Raw genomic sequence first — 15,588 nt, forward strand, 5'->3', positions numbered from 1 at the left:
TAAGAGAAAGCTCTTAAGGCAAACGGCAAATCAGAGTCACACTGACTTAGATAATTAAGTGTACGTGTTAGTTAGGAGATGGACAATTACATGAGTGAGCGTGCTAAAAATAAACAGTTCTTAATTGCCTCAAATGGACGGTGGTGAAAAAGGAATTTATTCATTGTGAAAACTGAATCATTGAATAATTCGAGACAATGCTGATTTCTTTCCCACAAAAACTTTCGTGTATCAATATAGATGATAATTCATATAATTTTCAAACATTATTTAGCACAAACTTTCGTTTGAAGGGCAGGAAATTGCCAATTGGGAAATTTTGACATCTAGTAGTCAATAGGTTCGTGGCGTCAACAAAGCTAACTGAAAATTGTCGCTCAAATGGTTGCAAACACGAAAAGTTAAAAAAAAAAAGAAGAAAATTTAGAAAAGTAAGGGAAGGAGGAAAAGTTGTGTGTGTGCCGAGCATTTAATGTAAACTGTGTGTGTGTACCTGTCTCTTAACCTTCGTCTTCAGCCGCTGGATGAAAGCGTTGACAATGGCGAGGGTGACCAAGTGAGAGTGAAGGAGAAGGAGGAAGAAGGAAGTAGAAAGTAGAAAGGAATAAACAAGCGAATATTGGAAAACTTGGTTGACCACTTATGCGTTTTGCAACAAATCAAATGGCAACCAAACCAGCAGTGGCATGTTCAACTGGTCAGGAACAGAGGCATCTCAAAAGGACAACAAGGATAACTGCAGAGAGATAGATGGATAAATAGAAAACAAGGCGACAGCAGCAGCCTTTAGTTGGCAGTCGAGTGCAACTGCAACATCCATGCGAAAGTACTTGTAGTTAACAAGCGTGGAAGCGACACAAAAGCTTGCAACAGTTGCAACTGCATCTGGTGCTGTGGCGCCACGCATTGTGGCCGCAATGATGTTACATAACTGACAAAGTTTGTGTCGAGCTGAAATGCAGCAGAACGAGACCAGCTGCATTAAGGTAGACGCTCAATTTAATGCTGCAAAGTTGTCAGATAAACATTACGTATACGACACGGCGACACGGCGATATAACGATACCAAAAGGGTTAGTTGACTTGTGCCACGGCAACTGAGCAACTAAGCAACCAATGCATTTATTAGCTCAGCTAATGACAGAGCATAAAATCAACTCGTGGCTACTTGAGATTATATCTCTGAAAAGTGCTAGATGAGTACAGTTATGAACATTTTACAGAACTTTGCTGCCACTTGGCTTATCGCTTCGCTAAAAGTTACTCCTACTTCTCACACCACCTGTCATTAACTTTAAACGGGACTAAGTTGTTGCAAATGTGAGCATGAGTACTTGTACTCGTGTAGTCAAACTTACCTCTAAAGAACTTGAATTTTATTAATCAGATTATGAAAATCTAAGCTTAAAACTTTGCTTGTGTATGAAGAAATTGTTATTCAAGTAGCTTAAAAATTTTTATTATTACTTAGCTTATGTCTTTTACTAGGATGTTTTAAATATCTCAATATGGGCTGTTTTAAATATTTAAAATTTTATAAGTTGACTTATTAATCCGACTGACCTTTTTATAATCATTAGGTCTAATATTCATTATATTATTTATTATTATTTGGCTTTAATTTTGATAAAGTTGCACGCTCTGAAGTATTGACTATATTTTACTTAGCTTGTAGCTTAAAAACAACTCCTATTTATATATATATCGATATCTATGTGCTGTTAATCGAAACAAGAAAACAAAAGCAGCAACTGTCGCTTAAAAATTGTATCTTCCATTTGAATTACTTCAAACTCAGCTTTTCTCCAGCTGAGTCCTCGCAACCTTTAATAAGAAAACTGGCAACGTGAGTAAAAGTAAACTTAGGAAGAAGTTGTTGGATTTATTTGATGCGTTTTTTCCACTTTAAGCAACTCTACTTCAAACTCGGCTATTTTCTATCCGAGCACTGACAAATCTAATAAAACTGACAGAGAAAATGAGTAAAGTTGCATAGAAGAAAAAGGAAAGCAACGAAAAATCTGCTTTAGATGAATGTTGTCTTTTACAAACCTCTGCCATTTTCCCCAGTCAGATACTGACAATATAATAAAATTGACAGTGCAGATGACTAAAGTTGCATAGATGATATAGAATGGCAGCAACGGAGCTGCATTTTATGATTGTTATATTCAAGTTTGGGCAACTCTGCCTCAGGCTTCTAATGCGAAATATTTGAGTATTCGCATATCTGACACATTTTGACGCAACTTCCGCAACTAACAAAAGTTTTAGACTCTGTTGGCAATTTAAAATTAAATACGTAAGTGTCGGGAAAACTATTTAACAAGTAACTTCCGTTTTAATTTGTTGTTGTAACACTGGTTGCTCTTTATGTTGTTGTTGGCATTGTCGTTGCCACTCCCATCGCATGACTTGACGCTGCACATTGAAAAATCAGCAGTGAAACAGGCCTGGAGTCAGCGGGAGAAGTCTCCCACGAAGCGAGCTCACCTCAGAGGTGTTCCAACCATGTCCTCCGCACCAGGACAACACCAACTTTCGGGTTTGCTTACACTCTTCCTCACGCTGTGCTCAACTTGTCAACGAACATACATTTTCCAGCGCACCCAAACACAAGTTGAAGGCAGGCACACACACACACACAAACACACAAACACACAAACACACACACACCCACACGCTCATATAGATCAGTTGTAAAAACAGAACGGAGCGTCCTTTTCTTAGCAACAGGCAACAATACGTATTCTGTGCCCTTCCTTTCATCCTCCTCTTCTCGTTCACCTGTTTTTCACCCAGCTGTAGCGCCATCTGTCTTTCGGCTAGTAAAAATACGCGCACAGTGGGCCACAGCCCATTAAAAATAAAATAAAATAATATTTGTATATGAAAATTCTGTAATTTTATCAATTACTAAATTGAAATATTATAATAATTAATTTTATCAATTACTATATTGAAATATTATAATAATTAATAAAATATTTCAAATTACAATTTGAAAGTATTGGAGTAAAATATAGCTAGTTTGTAACTTTTTGTCATGTTTATGATATCAGCAACATGTTAATGATATACGTAATATGATATGAACACAGCTTGTCCGATCGGATACTTATAGTACATTCTTTAAAAAGGAATCTATTTTTACTTTGCTTCTAACTTTAGTTTCTGCAAAATCTGACTCAATTATCAAATGATCTATTTATATGGTAAATAAAGATTGGGTGCTTCTTAAAAAATATTTGTATTTAAAGTTACTTTATAGTGTTGCCACCTCACAATACTGATATTATATTTGTATCCCATAATATTTGTAATCAAATTGATGACTATTATTTCTAACTCTTAAGATTTGCTTAACCTGGCGTTGCCACCATATTTAAAGTTACGCAAATTTGTATAGCCACATTTGTTTATACTTTTCAGCTAATAAAGGCTAATTTTACAGTTACTTAGCTGTCTCTTAAAAATAAACTGAATTTTTGGGAAATATTCAACAAGTATTACAATAGCTTCTAACCACTGTGCTTGGCCTGTTCGCCGCACTCTGTGTCAGTGTGTGTTTGTTTTCGATTTCAATTTTACAGTAAAGCGCCCTAGCGACGACGACTCTAGAATTCACAGCACGGTCAAACAGCAAAAGCCAATGGCCCCGTGGCTATCCAGATGTATAGAGTGATACATAAATAGATAGATATTTATATACAAGATATATACATGTGCATCTTTAGGTATGTAGGTACAATAAAGTAATGAATAACGCCACAATTTCACACTTCCTTTCATTGGGAATATTACGGAGGCGCCGAGCTCCGTCGTTGTGTTTTGCTTTGTTTCCTTTGGTGTCGGCCATGTTGAAACCGTTTTAATAAGCGTCCAAATCGTGGGCAAGAGTAGGAGTGTGTGAAAGAGGAAGAGAATTTGTAGTGTGGTTGCCAGCTAGAAATCTCAACATGGCTGCCGTTTGTAAATCAATTGAATTTGTGTCCTAAAATTGTTCTCCTTCATTTATTTTTAGACCCTGTACTAAATAAGTACAAAAGTAGATTAAGTTGGTCAAAAGTGATTTATTCTTTAAACGGTAGAGCAACCAAATTTGGCACACATCAAAAAGATCAAGGTAGCTATGTTTGGCTTAATTTATGAAATACATTCAACTTTTATACCAATGGAATTATAAATTTATAGATAAAATTAATATATGTATAGTTATCTCAGGGACGAATTTTCAAAGTCCACTTCAATTTTATTAAAGAAATATTTTCAAATTGGACATTAATTTCTTCAATGAGGCGTGTCATGGCCACGCAGCGACAACATGAATGAAAACAACGACCCATTTGTGCCATCAATAAAAATAACAAACTGAGCAGTATTTCAGGACGATATATGAGATTGAGGAGCATTTTTTGCTGGAAAGTAAAGGACACTTTACACGCATGGCCTTCCATAGGCATCGTTTATTTACTTTGGTTTCCCCATCTCTCTTTTGCGTCAAAGTCCTATAGTATTAAAGTAATAATTCATTGACTTTTATTTTCTTTGGTTAAAGTAAAGCAATACTAAAAATATTTAGTTAAATGAATTAAAACTTTTTGAGTTGCTGCAAATAAATTAAAATTATATTTTTTTTACTAAAATATAATGATTTTATTAATATTACTAATCATTACTATATAATTTTTATAATAAAACTTATAATGATTGTGTTCTTTTAAATTAATAATGGATTAATAACATTCTCGAGTAATAATCAAAAATATAAATTCTAAAGAACAGATTTTTAAAATTTCAAAAAAAACAAATGCACACAATAATTTTTATACCAAGGAAATAAGCTGGATAAATTAAATTAAATTCATGTCCAGCGATACCGACCAGAAAAGTAAAATGTTTATTTTCTATTTGAACTTCAGGCATTTGTTTTCTTCAAAAAACTATTATTTATAAAAAAAAAAGCTTTATACCATTTGCAAAAGTGCTAACAAAGTGAAACCAAGTCGAAATTTGAGGGAATGAGAAATGAATAACAAATAAATCAGAACACAAATTTTTTCCAATTACCTTAACAGCTGCCCAATTGTAAATTATAAATGAGAAGCAAAAAATAAAATCATAATAACGAATTACAAAATACATAAATAGAAAGAAATGAAAGGAATCGGAAAGAAACCTGCCAAGCGGCGAGTTGGAAAAATTGAAGGACAAATACGCGACCTTTGACCAGCAAATAAGAACGCAAATATTTTTCGTTTTAAAAACGACACAGAATCAAATAGAGTCGATGAGTAGTCCCCCCCCCCTCCAATCCTGCCTATGCCATCGCCCCTCCCAGGATACACTCCAACCAACTGATTCCGAGTCCATCCACAGGCATCGCTTCCGTTTTCCGTTTCCCGTTTCCTGTGCAAATATGCGACATGGACACACATAGACCAAAGAGTTGCAATGCTGTCGAGTTGGCAAAGCCGCGTAGGTCGCGCCCGAGTCGACATGATTTGATCCGGGTCCTGCTGTTTTTCTCCATCTCTATTAATGTCTCTGGAGTGTGCCTAGGTCGCTTATTGGTCAGACAGTTGTCCTGATAAATAGAGAGAGAGAGAGCATAGGCTGTGTGCATAGGGTTTTTAATATAGGACTGCCTCCAGCCTATTTCCCATTATCCCAATCAGACCCTGCAGGACAATGTCAGGACATTTGTGACTGAGTCGCTGCACGTGTCTGCCTCTCTGTCTGGTCCATTTCTCTAACTCTCTACCTCTCTACCTCTCTCTCTCTCTCTTTCTGCAACTGTCTGTCTGTTTGTGCAAAATTGAAAGGCGGAAAATCTCTTTTAGAGTTTCATGTCTGTTACATCCGTTTGTAACGCGAATCATTCCGGCAAGTGTTGTCTACACTTATAATCGATAACATGGGGAATCAGCGTTGCCATATCGCTGTTATGCTGGGAGCACTTTTACCTTAGCTGAGCAATCGATAACTTTCTTAAGCTAATACTTAATTAGTTAAGACAAAGTTAAAAAGAAATTCTCTTGATAGCAACAGAACTAACTTCATCTTAACTATATCTTTATATTATTATGAATATCTTTAAATTTTTTAACAAAATAATAAGAAGAAGCATTCTAAGAGACTTAACCTTTTTATAGGACATTTGATGTTCTTCATAGCTTCAGCTCAGTTTGTTGTTCATAATTTTCTTTTAGTATTTTATACCCTGTAGTCGACGAAAGTGTCAAAGGGGATATATAATCTTATAGTATACAGTAGCACACTTGTCTGTATAATATATAGGACTTAAATCTCAGTTACTTTATGGAATTTAAAATATTTTACAAATAAATGCAATTGTAATAATTTGTACGGTATCTGCTCGTTAAGAACTTTATCTTAGAGCATATTTAGTTGTTGTTCTTTTATATGGCTTTGTTTGTTTGTTTGTTTCATGTTGCAGCTTTTGCTTTTTTTTATGGCATCGTAAACAGCACATAACACTAAAGAGCTTTGTTTGGCGGGGGAAATCGGAGGGCGTGGCACAAAGCCGAACGCGTCTGGCCGAAAATTTGTTGCTTACTTCTCTTGTCCAAATATGGGCGTGTAATACAAGGACTCGGAACTAAAGATAGGGGAGAGAGTATCAAGCAGAGATGGCGAAGGTCGTGTGTGTTTGTGTGTGTGTGTGTGTGTGTGTGTGTGTGTGTGGCGCATTGCCTTTTGCCTCGTGTGAATAATAAAATAGGTTCGAGTATCCATTTGCATATTTAAACTGCAAGGAGGTGTACAGAAGAGTAGGTGGGAGCAATGAGGAGGGTTTGGAACGGGTTGGCAAGGGACGAGTTTCAAGATGGCACTAAATATTTGCTCGAACACTAAACGCTGTCGTCTTCACGTATTCTGTGTGAGTGTGAGTGTGTGTGTGTCCTTTAGTCCTTGTCCGCATCTGCTAATGTCTTTCTTTATGCATCCCCCTCTGTCCTCTTCACCTCAGTCACTTCCCCACACTCGCCGCGTGCAAGGCATTTTGATTTAATTTTTTATGCACTCTCATTAAATAATAGAACGTCAGACAAGCACGTCGGACAGGACGAAAACACAGCCACATGCACACACACTTGCACAACGCAGGCAAATAAAGTTGCAACAGCTGCTTTGCAAACCCCCACACCCCCCACCTCCCACTCCATACGCCCAACTCTTTATTTTTGTACATAGTTTGGACCATTTCCCATTGGACCATGGACTGTCCATGTTGATTTAGGTTCACAGCAACTGAGCTACAATTCTATCATCACAGATCTAGGGAGAGCCTCTTTGGTCTTGTTAAGGGAATTTCACACACTCACACTCACACTCACATATGCATACACGCATTTACATATATACGAGTACGTTCACAAATTAAATTTTTAATTAAGCAAATATATGTATTAAATTTTGGGTAAGCGCGTTATTTTGAATGCAGTTTTAAAAGTTTTATACTCATATGATATGCAAGAATATTTAATTTTATTTAAAAGCTGCAATTACGTATTCAACATATTAAAATTTAATAATTAATAATTAAATGGATAGCTTACTTTTTTGAAGTCTAAGTCAAAAATCGTAAATAGTAATGCACAAGAGATCATAATTCCTTTAATAAAAATTATATATTATTGTTGTTCAACCAATAATATTCCTTTAAATTAGGTTAAGAGACACAAAAATGAAAAATAGAAAACGGGCTAAAATAAAAACGTTTTTCAAGCGGTTTATCTCATTTGTGTGGAATTGCTCGAGTAGAGGATATCCTGTACACATGCACCTTCAATAATCAGTATTGAGGGACAGTCTGCTTGTAAAATCTGAACTTTTTTTCAAATTTTTGGCTAGAGTTTTAGAGGAAAAAGGCAACTTCCATATTGCTTATTAAAATTCTTAATTGCCCAATTACTAACTCTGACAACATCTAAATTACCTCATTTATAAACTTACTATTCGGAAAACTTTAAATTATGCTCATACAACTGTGAAAATAAGTACTTAGTATCGTAGTTTCCATGTTGTTCATTGTTTTAAAGCCCTAAGGCAAGTTAGTAATTTGAATAATAATTTAAAACACCCAGACAAGTGTATGTTCGGTTTTGTTATCTATAACAATAGAAAGTATTGCAAAAGTATTTAAAACATATTACAGAACACACAAGTCTTTAAAGGAAAATGGCAAGCACACATACTAAGAGCATCGATTTTCAGTTGACAATAACAAAGATAGTTCAAAAGTATTTAGAAAGCATTGTGCAATTATTGAGAACTTTCACCTTACATAGAAAATAAACCTCAGACTGCAAACTGTTTTCAGTTCCGTCACAGAGAATGACAGTCTCGGATTAAAGCTCATAAATAAACGAGCAAACACACATTGTAGGATTACGATTGCATAAAACACAATAACATAAAATTATTATGGGACTTAAATAGTATTTAATGACATGAACCATTTATGACTCGAGAAACAGTTGGCAACAGACAGATGAGACATTTTCAGGGAAAAATTTAAGCTAAGATGATGTTGTTCAATTTAAATGGATATTGCGTATGTAAAGCACATATGTATATAATCCAAATATAAAATCCAACTTGCAAAAAAATGGAAATTTAAACCGTGATGGTGAAAACCGAAACAATATACACATTAAGTCTTGATTGTTATTCAGATCGAAAAGTGAATTATTCTGAAAACTGATTATAAAATGTTGCCAAAAAAGTCTTGTGGTTTTAAAAAATTTAAACAATATCAAACAAAAAATAAAGGCAAGTTAAACATCTCTTAAACTTGCATAAATTAACAGGCTGAAAAGAAAAATCTAATCATATTTCACGACATGTCCAACTGAAACAGAAAATACTTGAATTTCACGCTAAAGAGTTATATCCAAAGAGTACAAGAGTCGGGGAAGAATGAGAAGAAGCTTTGAGAAAGGACATCATGGGACACAAGCTGACTGCTATTGCCACATAGTAAATTCGACACTTTATATAATCTGGCAACATTGAAATGGGTAAATATAACATGGGCATAAATATTTACAAATTTGGCAACTGATTAGAAGAGATTTTATGGTGGCATTTGCAGAAGTTCCTTGGCCTTGACCCGAATAGGGATACGAGATTGGTTTTCGTTTCACTCTTTTGTGTGGCGTGAGGTGTTGGCATAAAGCGAAAGTGGGTGGTTGGGGGTGAGAGGGTCAATGTCACGGGCGCATGATTAAATAAAAGTATCCGCTTACTGTAGAAAAACCATTGTCATTTATTATGATTACGTGCACACGACGCTGACAGTTGATGCCTTTAGCCTCCCTTGTTACGTATACCCTGTTTTTTTTTTTTTTTTTGATGTTCTTGTTGTCGTTGTCTTTTGGGATCGCAGGTGTCAATGGCCCAACAGATTTTGCGATACTTACATACGTGAACGCAGTGGCTCAAACGATTCGAACTTAAAGTTTTTATGATGCCAATAGAGGCGCTTTATTAGCCCTACGACAAGACCCATTCTCTCATTGGAGGAACGGGGCAGGGCAGGGCATTGTGGTACGGTATGGAACGGAACGGCACAGGACGGAACGTTATGTCAGGTAGGCGCTGCATTAATTTAATCGGCATGTCATTTCATGTTGAAAGTTTTGTTTTACGCTTTTCAAACGAGACGAGGAGGTGCTGTATGTTTAATTGAGTGTGTCTGTGTATGTGTGTGTGTGTGTGTGTGTATGTTGGGTTGCCATAAAATGCCGTTGGCTTTGTGTGCAGTCCCAGCAGCTGGTTAACGCGCCCCACAACCACCACAAGCAGTCAAGCAACCGCCACCACACCAACCCACCCCACCACCCAATCTCCAATCGCATAGGCTCGCTGTCACCGCTGCCTTTGCTCTCAATTCTCTGTCAATCAGAGAAGAAGCCGTTGGCAGCATCGGCGTTAAATGAGCTGAAGTGCCAATGAAAATTGCAATACGTCGGCGGGATGGAAAGCGGCGAAGTGGAAAAGGTTAAGCAATATAGACATGCTGAACTATAGACAGTTTCCACATATTTCAGGCACTCAAAATTGTTCCCTTTTTAAACAAAGCAATTTAATTTTATTTTTGTTGATATAAAAAAAGTTAAAAAAGTTTTTGAAAATGTTAGGGTTCTTCCACTGCTTCTTTCTTCTTAAGCACTATCGGTTGAAAATTTATTGTTGTCCATTTTTTCATAGGAAAAACACTTTATTATTGTCTTAATTTTTTAATATATATAATTGTGCAAATTCTAACATTCTTAAAGACATTTTATTCAACATAGTGACTAGTGCAATAATTTATAAGTAACTGTAATACTTGTAGCATTAGAAAATAAATAAATAAATAATAATAACACATATTTATAGTATAGACACTCCCAAGTATATCCATTTCCCAAAGTAATTGTTAATGTTAGCTAATGTTTTTTACCAAAAATGTATTGCTTTAAGCACTTTTTAATTTTAAAAATTATTTAGGAAACACGTTTAAATGCAGCAACTGACAATAACCAAGACGTAGCAAGTACAATCCCGAAATATCAATATCCATAACAAATATGTCACTCAAGTAATATGGTATCTAGAAGTATGTTCAATTTTAAACAATTCTTATGAAAATTGTATACTCATGCTGCAATTAATGTAATTATTGATTGCAAAAGATGAGCTGAAAAGTGGGAAAAACTCCCCATAGTGCGCTGATATGCTTGCTGGTTTGAAGTGACATACAATAGATAATGCCTATGGAAAGCTTTGCTTTTACAGGTATATGCTTTATGGGTATGTGTGTGTCTGTGGTATGACTTGCAATGTTCCTTGATTGGCATTTGGCGTGGGGACCTGCAGCATTGGCTGTGACCTGACAAGCGCTCAATTGTGTCGCATGAGCACCACACTGAGCGCCAGCAGTTGCCGCACACATACTCACACTCAATGGAATTTGTCTCAACTTTTCAAATTAAACAAGAACACTTAAGTCTGGGACCCAACTAAACTATACCCGTTACTCATTTGAAAATACTTAAAAATTTATTAGTATACATATATGTTAATTAGTGGTATGTTTAATACTCTTAGTAAAACATATATATATTTATCTGATTGTTGATGCTATTCAAGAATATATATACGGTTAAATGGGTTAAATGAAAACGTTTCCTTGTCTCTGTAACATACAATACTATGCATCGAATACACTATGCCCTTGCACTCTACGAGTACCGGGTATTACAATGACTGTAGAGCACAACAATATGTAGGTCATCATTCTTATATATCAGCTTGTCATATGCAAATTACGCGCATGGCTTTAACAATCTTGTCTATCAGCCTAATTTGTTGCACGGTTACAGGAAGATTCATTAATGTGAGTTGAGTTGTGTTCCTATGCATAAGGATAGAAAATAAGATACCGCGAATATATGAAAATTATTACTCCAGAAAGATTCGCTAATGTAAATTGAGTTACTATGTCTAAGTCTATTTCTACTATTGGGATGGAATATAATATTCTGGAAGTCTAGAAAGGTATTCCAAAATGTAGCAATTTGAAAGTGAGCTGGTTATAGTTTCCAAACATTTCACTGAAATTCCGAGTCGAAATAATTGAAATGCAAGAATGCATATTTATTATACATCATTTCTTGTTTTGTAAAGAGTTTGAATTGAAATTTTCAATTGTGTATAAATCAATTTTTGCTGGATTTAATCAAACCTTAAGTAAATATCTAAACTGAGATTGATAAACCAATTTCCGAACTCTTTTAAATTATAAAATGCTTATAAGACTGCGCTTAATTTACTATTTACTGAACTTACCCAAATTACAGCCAGTTCTTAAGCTTCAAAGTTTAAAAATGTTCAGCAATGTCTAAAAGGAAAATCATAAAAGGTTTGCAGTCACTGTAATAGTTTTATAACAGTTATTGATGGTTCCAAAAATTGAAATGCTGCAGTCACACACAAACTAAATGATTAATGAAATACCAATAGAGCACACGAAAAATGCATATACTTATGTATGTACACGTAATTGTGTGCATATACTTGTGTATGTATATTATAAGTGCTGAAAAGCTTCAATTGGATTGGAAATGTGAGCTGGAAATTAATTTTTGGAGGGAAATTGAACGGTCATCATAATGTAAATCTGTAAATTGAAAATGCCACCGCATTACACAACTGCGTGTGATGTAAATATCACAACAAATATCGCGCGAACGCCGTTTGCCCTTTTTTATTGTCCTCGTTACGGCAAATGAGCAACAGCAGCCACAATTAAGCGTATATATATATATATATATTTTTTTTTTTTTTTGCTTGTTTTTCTTGCGGGGTCACCGTTAATATGCCACCCCCTTTTCACCTACCCTTCCCTGCCGTCCTCGGTGAATTTTATATTATTCTTATGATTTTCGGCAATTCGCATGAAAATGCGCATGGCCATTTTAATACTCTCGAAATGGGCACTTAAATTGTGTCATCAAATTTAAAGTGTCAGCAAATTTTAGCTGAGGCTTAAAATTGGTATAAATTAAATATGAAAAGCAGAGCCATTAAATAAATACTGAACAATAACTCAAACTGAGGATAAAATTGCAAATGTTTTTAATAAGCTAGTGAAACTATCGATTCTGCTGCCACATCATTTTATGCTAATTTATAGCTTTTTATTGGCCTTATAAGTTATAAAACCCTTATAAACAGAAAATATTTGCTCATGTTTTAGATAACAAATATAAATGTTATACAAGATCGCAATTAAAATTTAAACCTAGTAATAATTTAAAACTCAACTTAATTAAATCCAACAACTCTATAACCTATTGATGGTAAAATGAAATATTAATTTTGTTACACACTACAGATAAATTAAAAATTTAAATTGTTTTTTTATTAGGTCATAAATTACACTTTTTCACATCGGGCTAAGGCAAAAGTATTCAATGGTGCTAAAAAATGTAAAATTTATCGATAGAAAAATAACAGTAAATATCATCGATGAATTGATATAAGCAATATTACCTTTCCAACAGTTTAAATTGTATTTAAAAGCTTTCTTTTTATAGCTATATTTTAATCTTAAATATATTTTCTCATTTTAGTAAGGGTATTCCAAGCTGCCATTCATTTCATTATTTATTATTTTCTGTTGGTGTTTTTTCACTTTTTATACCCTGAGCCCTTATTTGGTTCAAATCGGTTAATCGAAAATTAAGTCTTAGTATGGAAAAGTTTTTTGTTTTTTGCGATATCTTAAACATACTGATAGAATATGCACTTAACTTGGTTTTGTCCATCCTGACCGATGTTCGTTCAAATCGGTCGACTATATTATATAGCTGTCATAGGACCGATCGCTCAAAAATCAACTTTTAGTATGAAAATATTTTTTGTTTTTTGAAATTTCTTAACCAAACTGTTAGAATATTCATTTAAGTTGGTTTAATTCGGTTCTATATATCATATAGCTGCCATAGGAACAATTGGTCGAAAATCACCCTCAGTTCAGAGTACCTGTGTACAGGGTGTCCTACTGTCGAGCGTGCTCGACTGTAACCGCCCACTTGTTTTTGTTTAATGTTATCGCTTTATGTTTATGATTTGTATTACACAAAGCACATGGCTCATGTTTTTGCTTCTCTGTGGTTCTTGCTGCTTGTTTTTGTTGTTGTGGTTGTTGTTGTCACTTATGTTTATTGACAGTTATGACTGCTATGTTCTGTTGCTGTTGTTAGCAATGAGAAATGTTTGCAGGGATGCAACAGCGCTTGGAAAATCTTTTTGTCGGAATTGAGCCAGAAAAGTTTAAGTTGTGTTGAAATTTGACGTTGAGTGAGAAGCCACAATAATATTATACATTCACTTGAACGATTTTTCCAGTTGTCGCTCAATTTCTAGTAAATTCATTGTTATTATTATAAAAGTTAATGAGCAGAATGCTAATGATGTTTAAATAAAAAAAATATGAAATCCATTTCTTGAAAATTATGCAAATATGCAAATAATCTTTTCTAAAACCAATTGAACTTTTACATTTTGAAAATTTTTAACGATTACAAAAAATAATTACTCATTTAAAAACGTCATTCAAAAATTGCACAATATTTTCTTCAAGGCAGATGTAGTCATTTAAAAATAACTTCGCTAAAAAAACCTGCAAGTGTAAGTTTATTTGCTTACATTTTAAGTAGACATATATACCTTACGATATTATAAAGAATCATACAACGAAAACATCAGGATCGCTCAGAGTTATCTGTCAAGCAGCCGAAGTTGTCCACAGGCAACGTTGGGCTCCAAAGGGTTTAGCTGAAAATACAGATCAGAGAGAGGACGCAATGGGTGGCAACTGCTTGAATGGCTGCATAAATCAACAATTATAGATTTGTGGTTTTTCTTCATATATAAAATGCTTGAATTGTGCGGATTGGTTCAATTGTTTGATTTACATATTTATTTCGTTTGAGCTGGAGAGAATTACATTGTTCGCGCAATGCACCAGTATTTTAGGAATATAATTGGTAAAACCGTAATTTCAACAACAATCGCTTTGTTTTGGGGCAAATGCATTCTTGTAATTTCCCCTTTAAAACGACTAAGTACCACCAACTGTTAAGGTATTTGCAGTATAGTTTGCCCAGTAATGTGATTAATGAAAAAATTATTTAGTGCCAATATTACGTTTATAACTTATTGTTTTTCAGCTGAAAGCATTTTTAAAGAGTTTAAGCGAATTGCTTGACTTATTGCTAAGTTGAGAAAGCACATTTATTAGAGTCAAACTATTTTAATAATTGACTGGCCTTTAGAAAGTAAGATTATATTTAAATTCAAAGTGAATTACTTAAATGAGTTTGAGCTATGTTCTTAAATCTCAATGCGAGATTTCAGCTCATGCTAGTGTTTTTTTTCCTTCAGTTGACAATAAAATATTGCCATTTATGCCATTGTGGCAATATCTCAACAATGATTGATGGGTCGTGTAGTTGTAAACTTAGTGTTAACAGCCCAGTAGTTCCAAAACTCAAGGACAAGTTGTGGAATCCATGTGGACTTGTCCCTAATCGGTAGGGAAAACCTAGGGACATGGTACGAAAAACGTTGAGGACTTTAACATTGCAATGTCCTAGGATTGAAAACAGAGGACACCTCCTTAGGTATTCCCTAAAATAGTCCTCACGAAGAACGATAGGGACTTCTCGTGGAACTCTGCCGTGAAATCCCTAAGCATTAAAGTGATACAAAAAAAAATAAGTTTTAACTTTTTGTTTTTTTTTTTTAAATTTTTGTATCTCTTTTTTATTTTAGAATTTAAAACTACATGTTTGATACTTTTACGACGGGCGTGTATATTTATTTAATTTTATTTATGAAGACTGGCACCATTTTTACAAAACTAACAACAAAACGTCAAGAAATGACAACAACATCATGGACAATGTTAGGGATAATCAAGCAAAGGGACATTCAGAGCCACAGGGAGGTAAATGAGAAATTGAGCTGTACTGTGAATTTAATAACAATTTGTATTAAATACCAAGT

This window comes from Drosophila innubila, chromosome X, assembly GCF_004354385.1.
Source record: "Drosophila innubila isolate TH190305 chromosome X, UK_Dinn_1.0, whole genome shotgun sequence".
In the NCBI taxonomy this organism is placed as follows: domain Eukaryota; kingdom Metazoa; phylum Arthropoda; class Insecta; order Diptera; family Drosophilidae; genus Drosophila; species Drosophila innubila.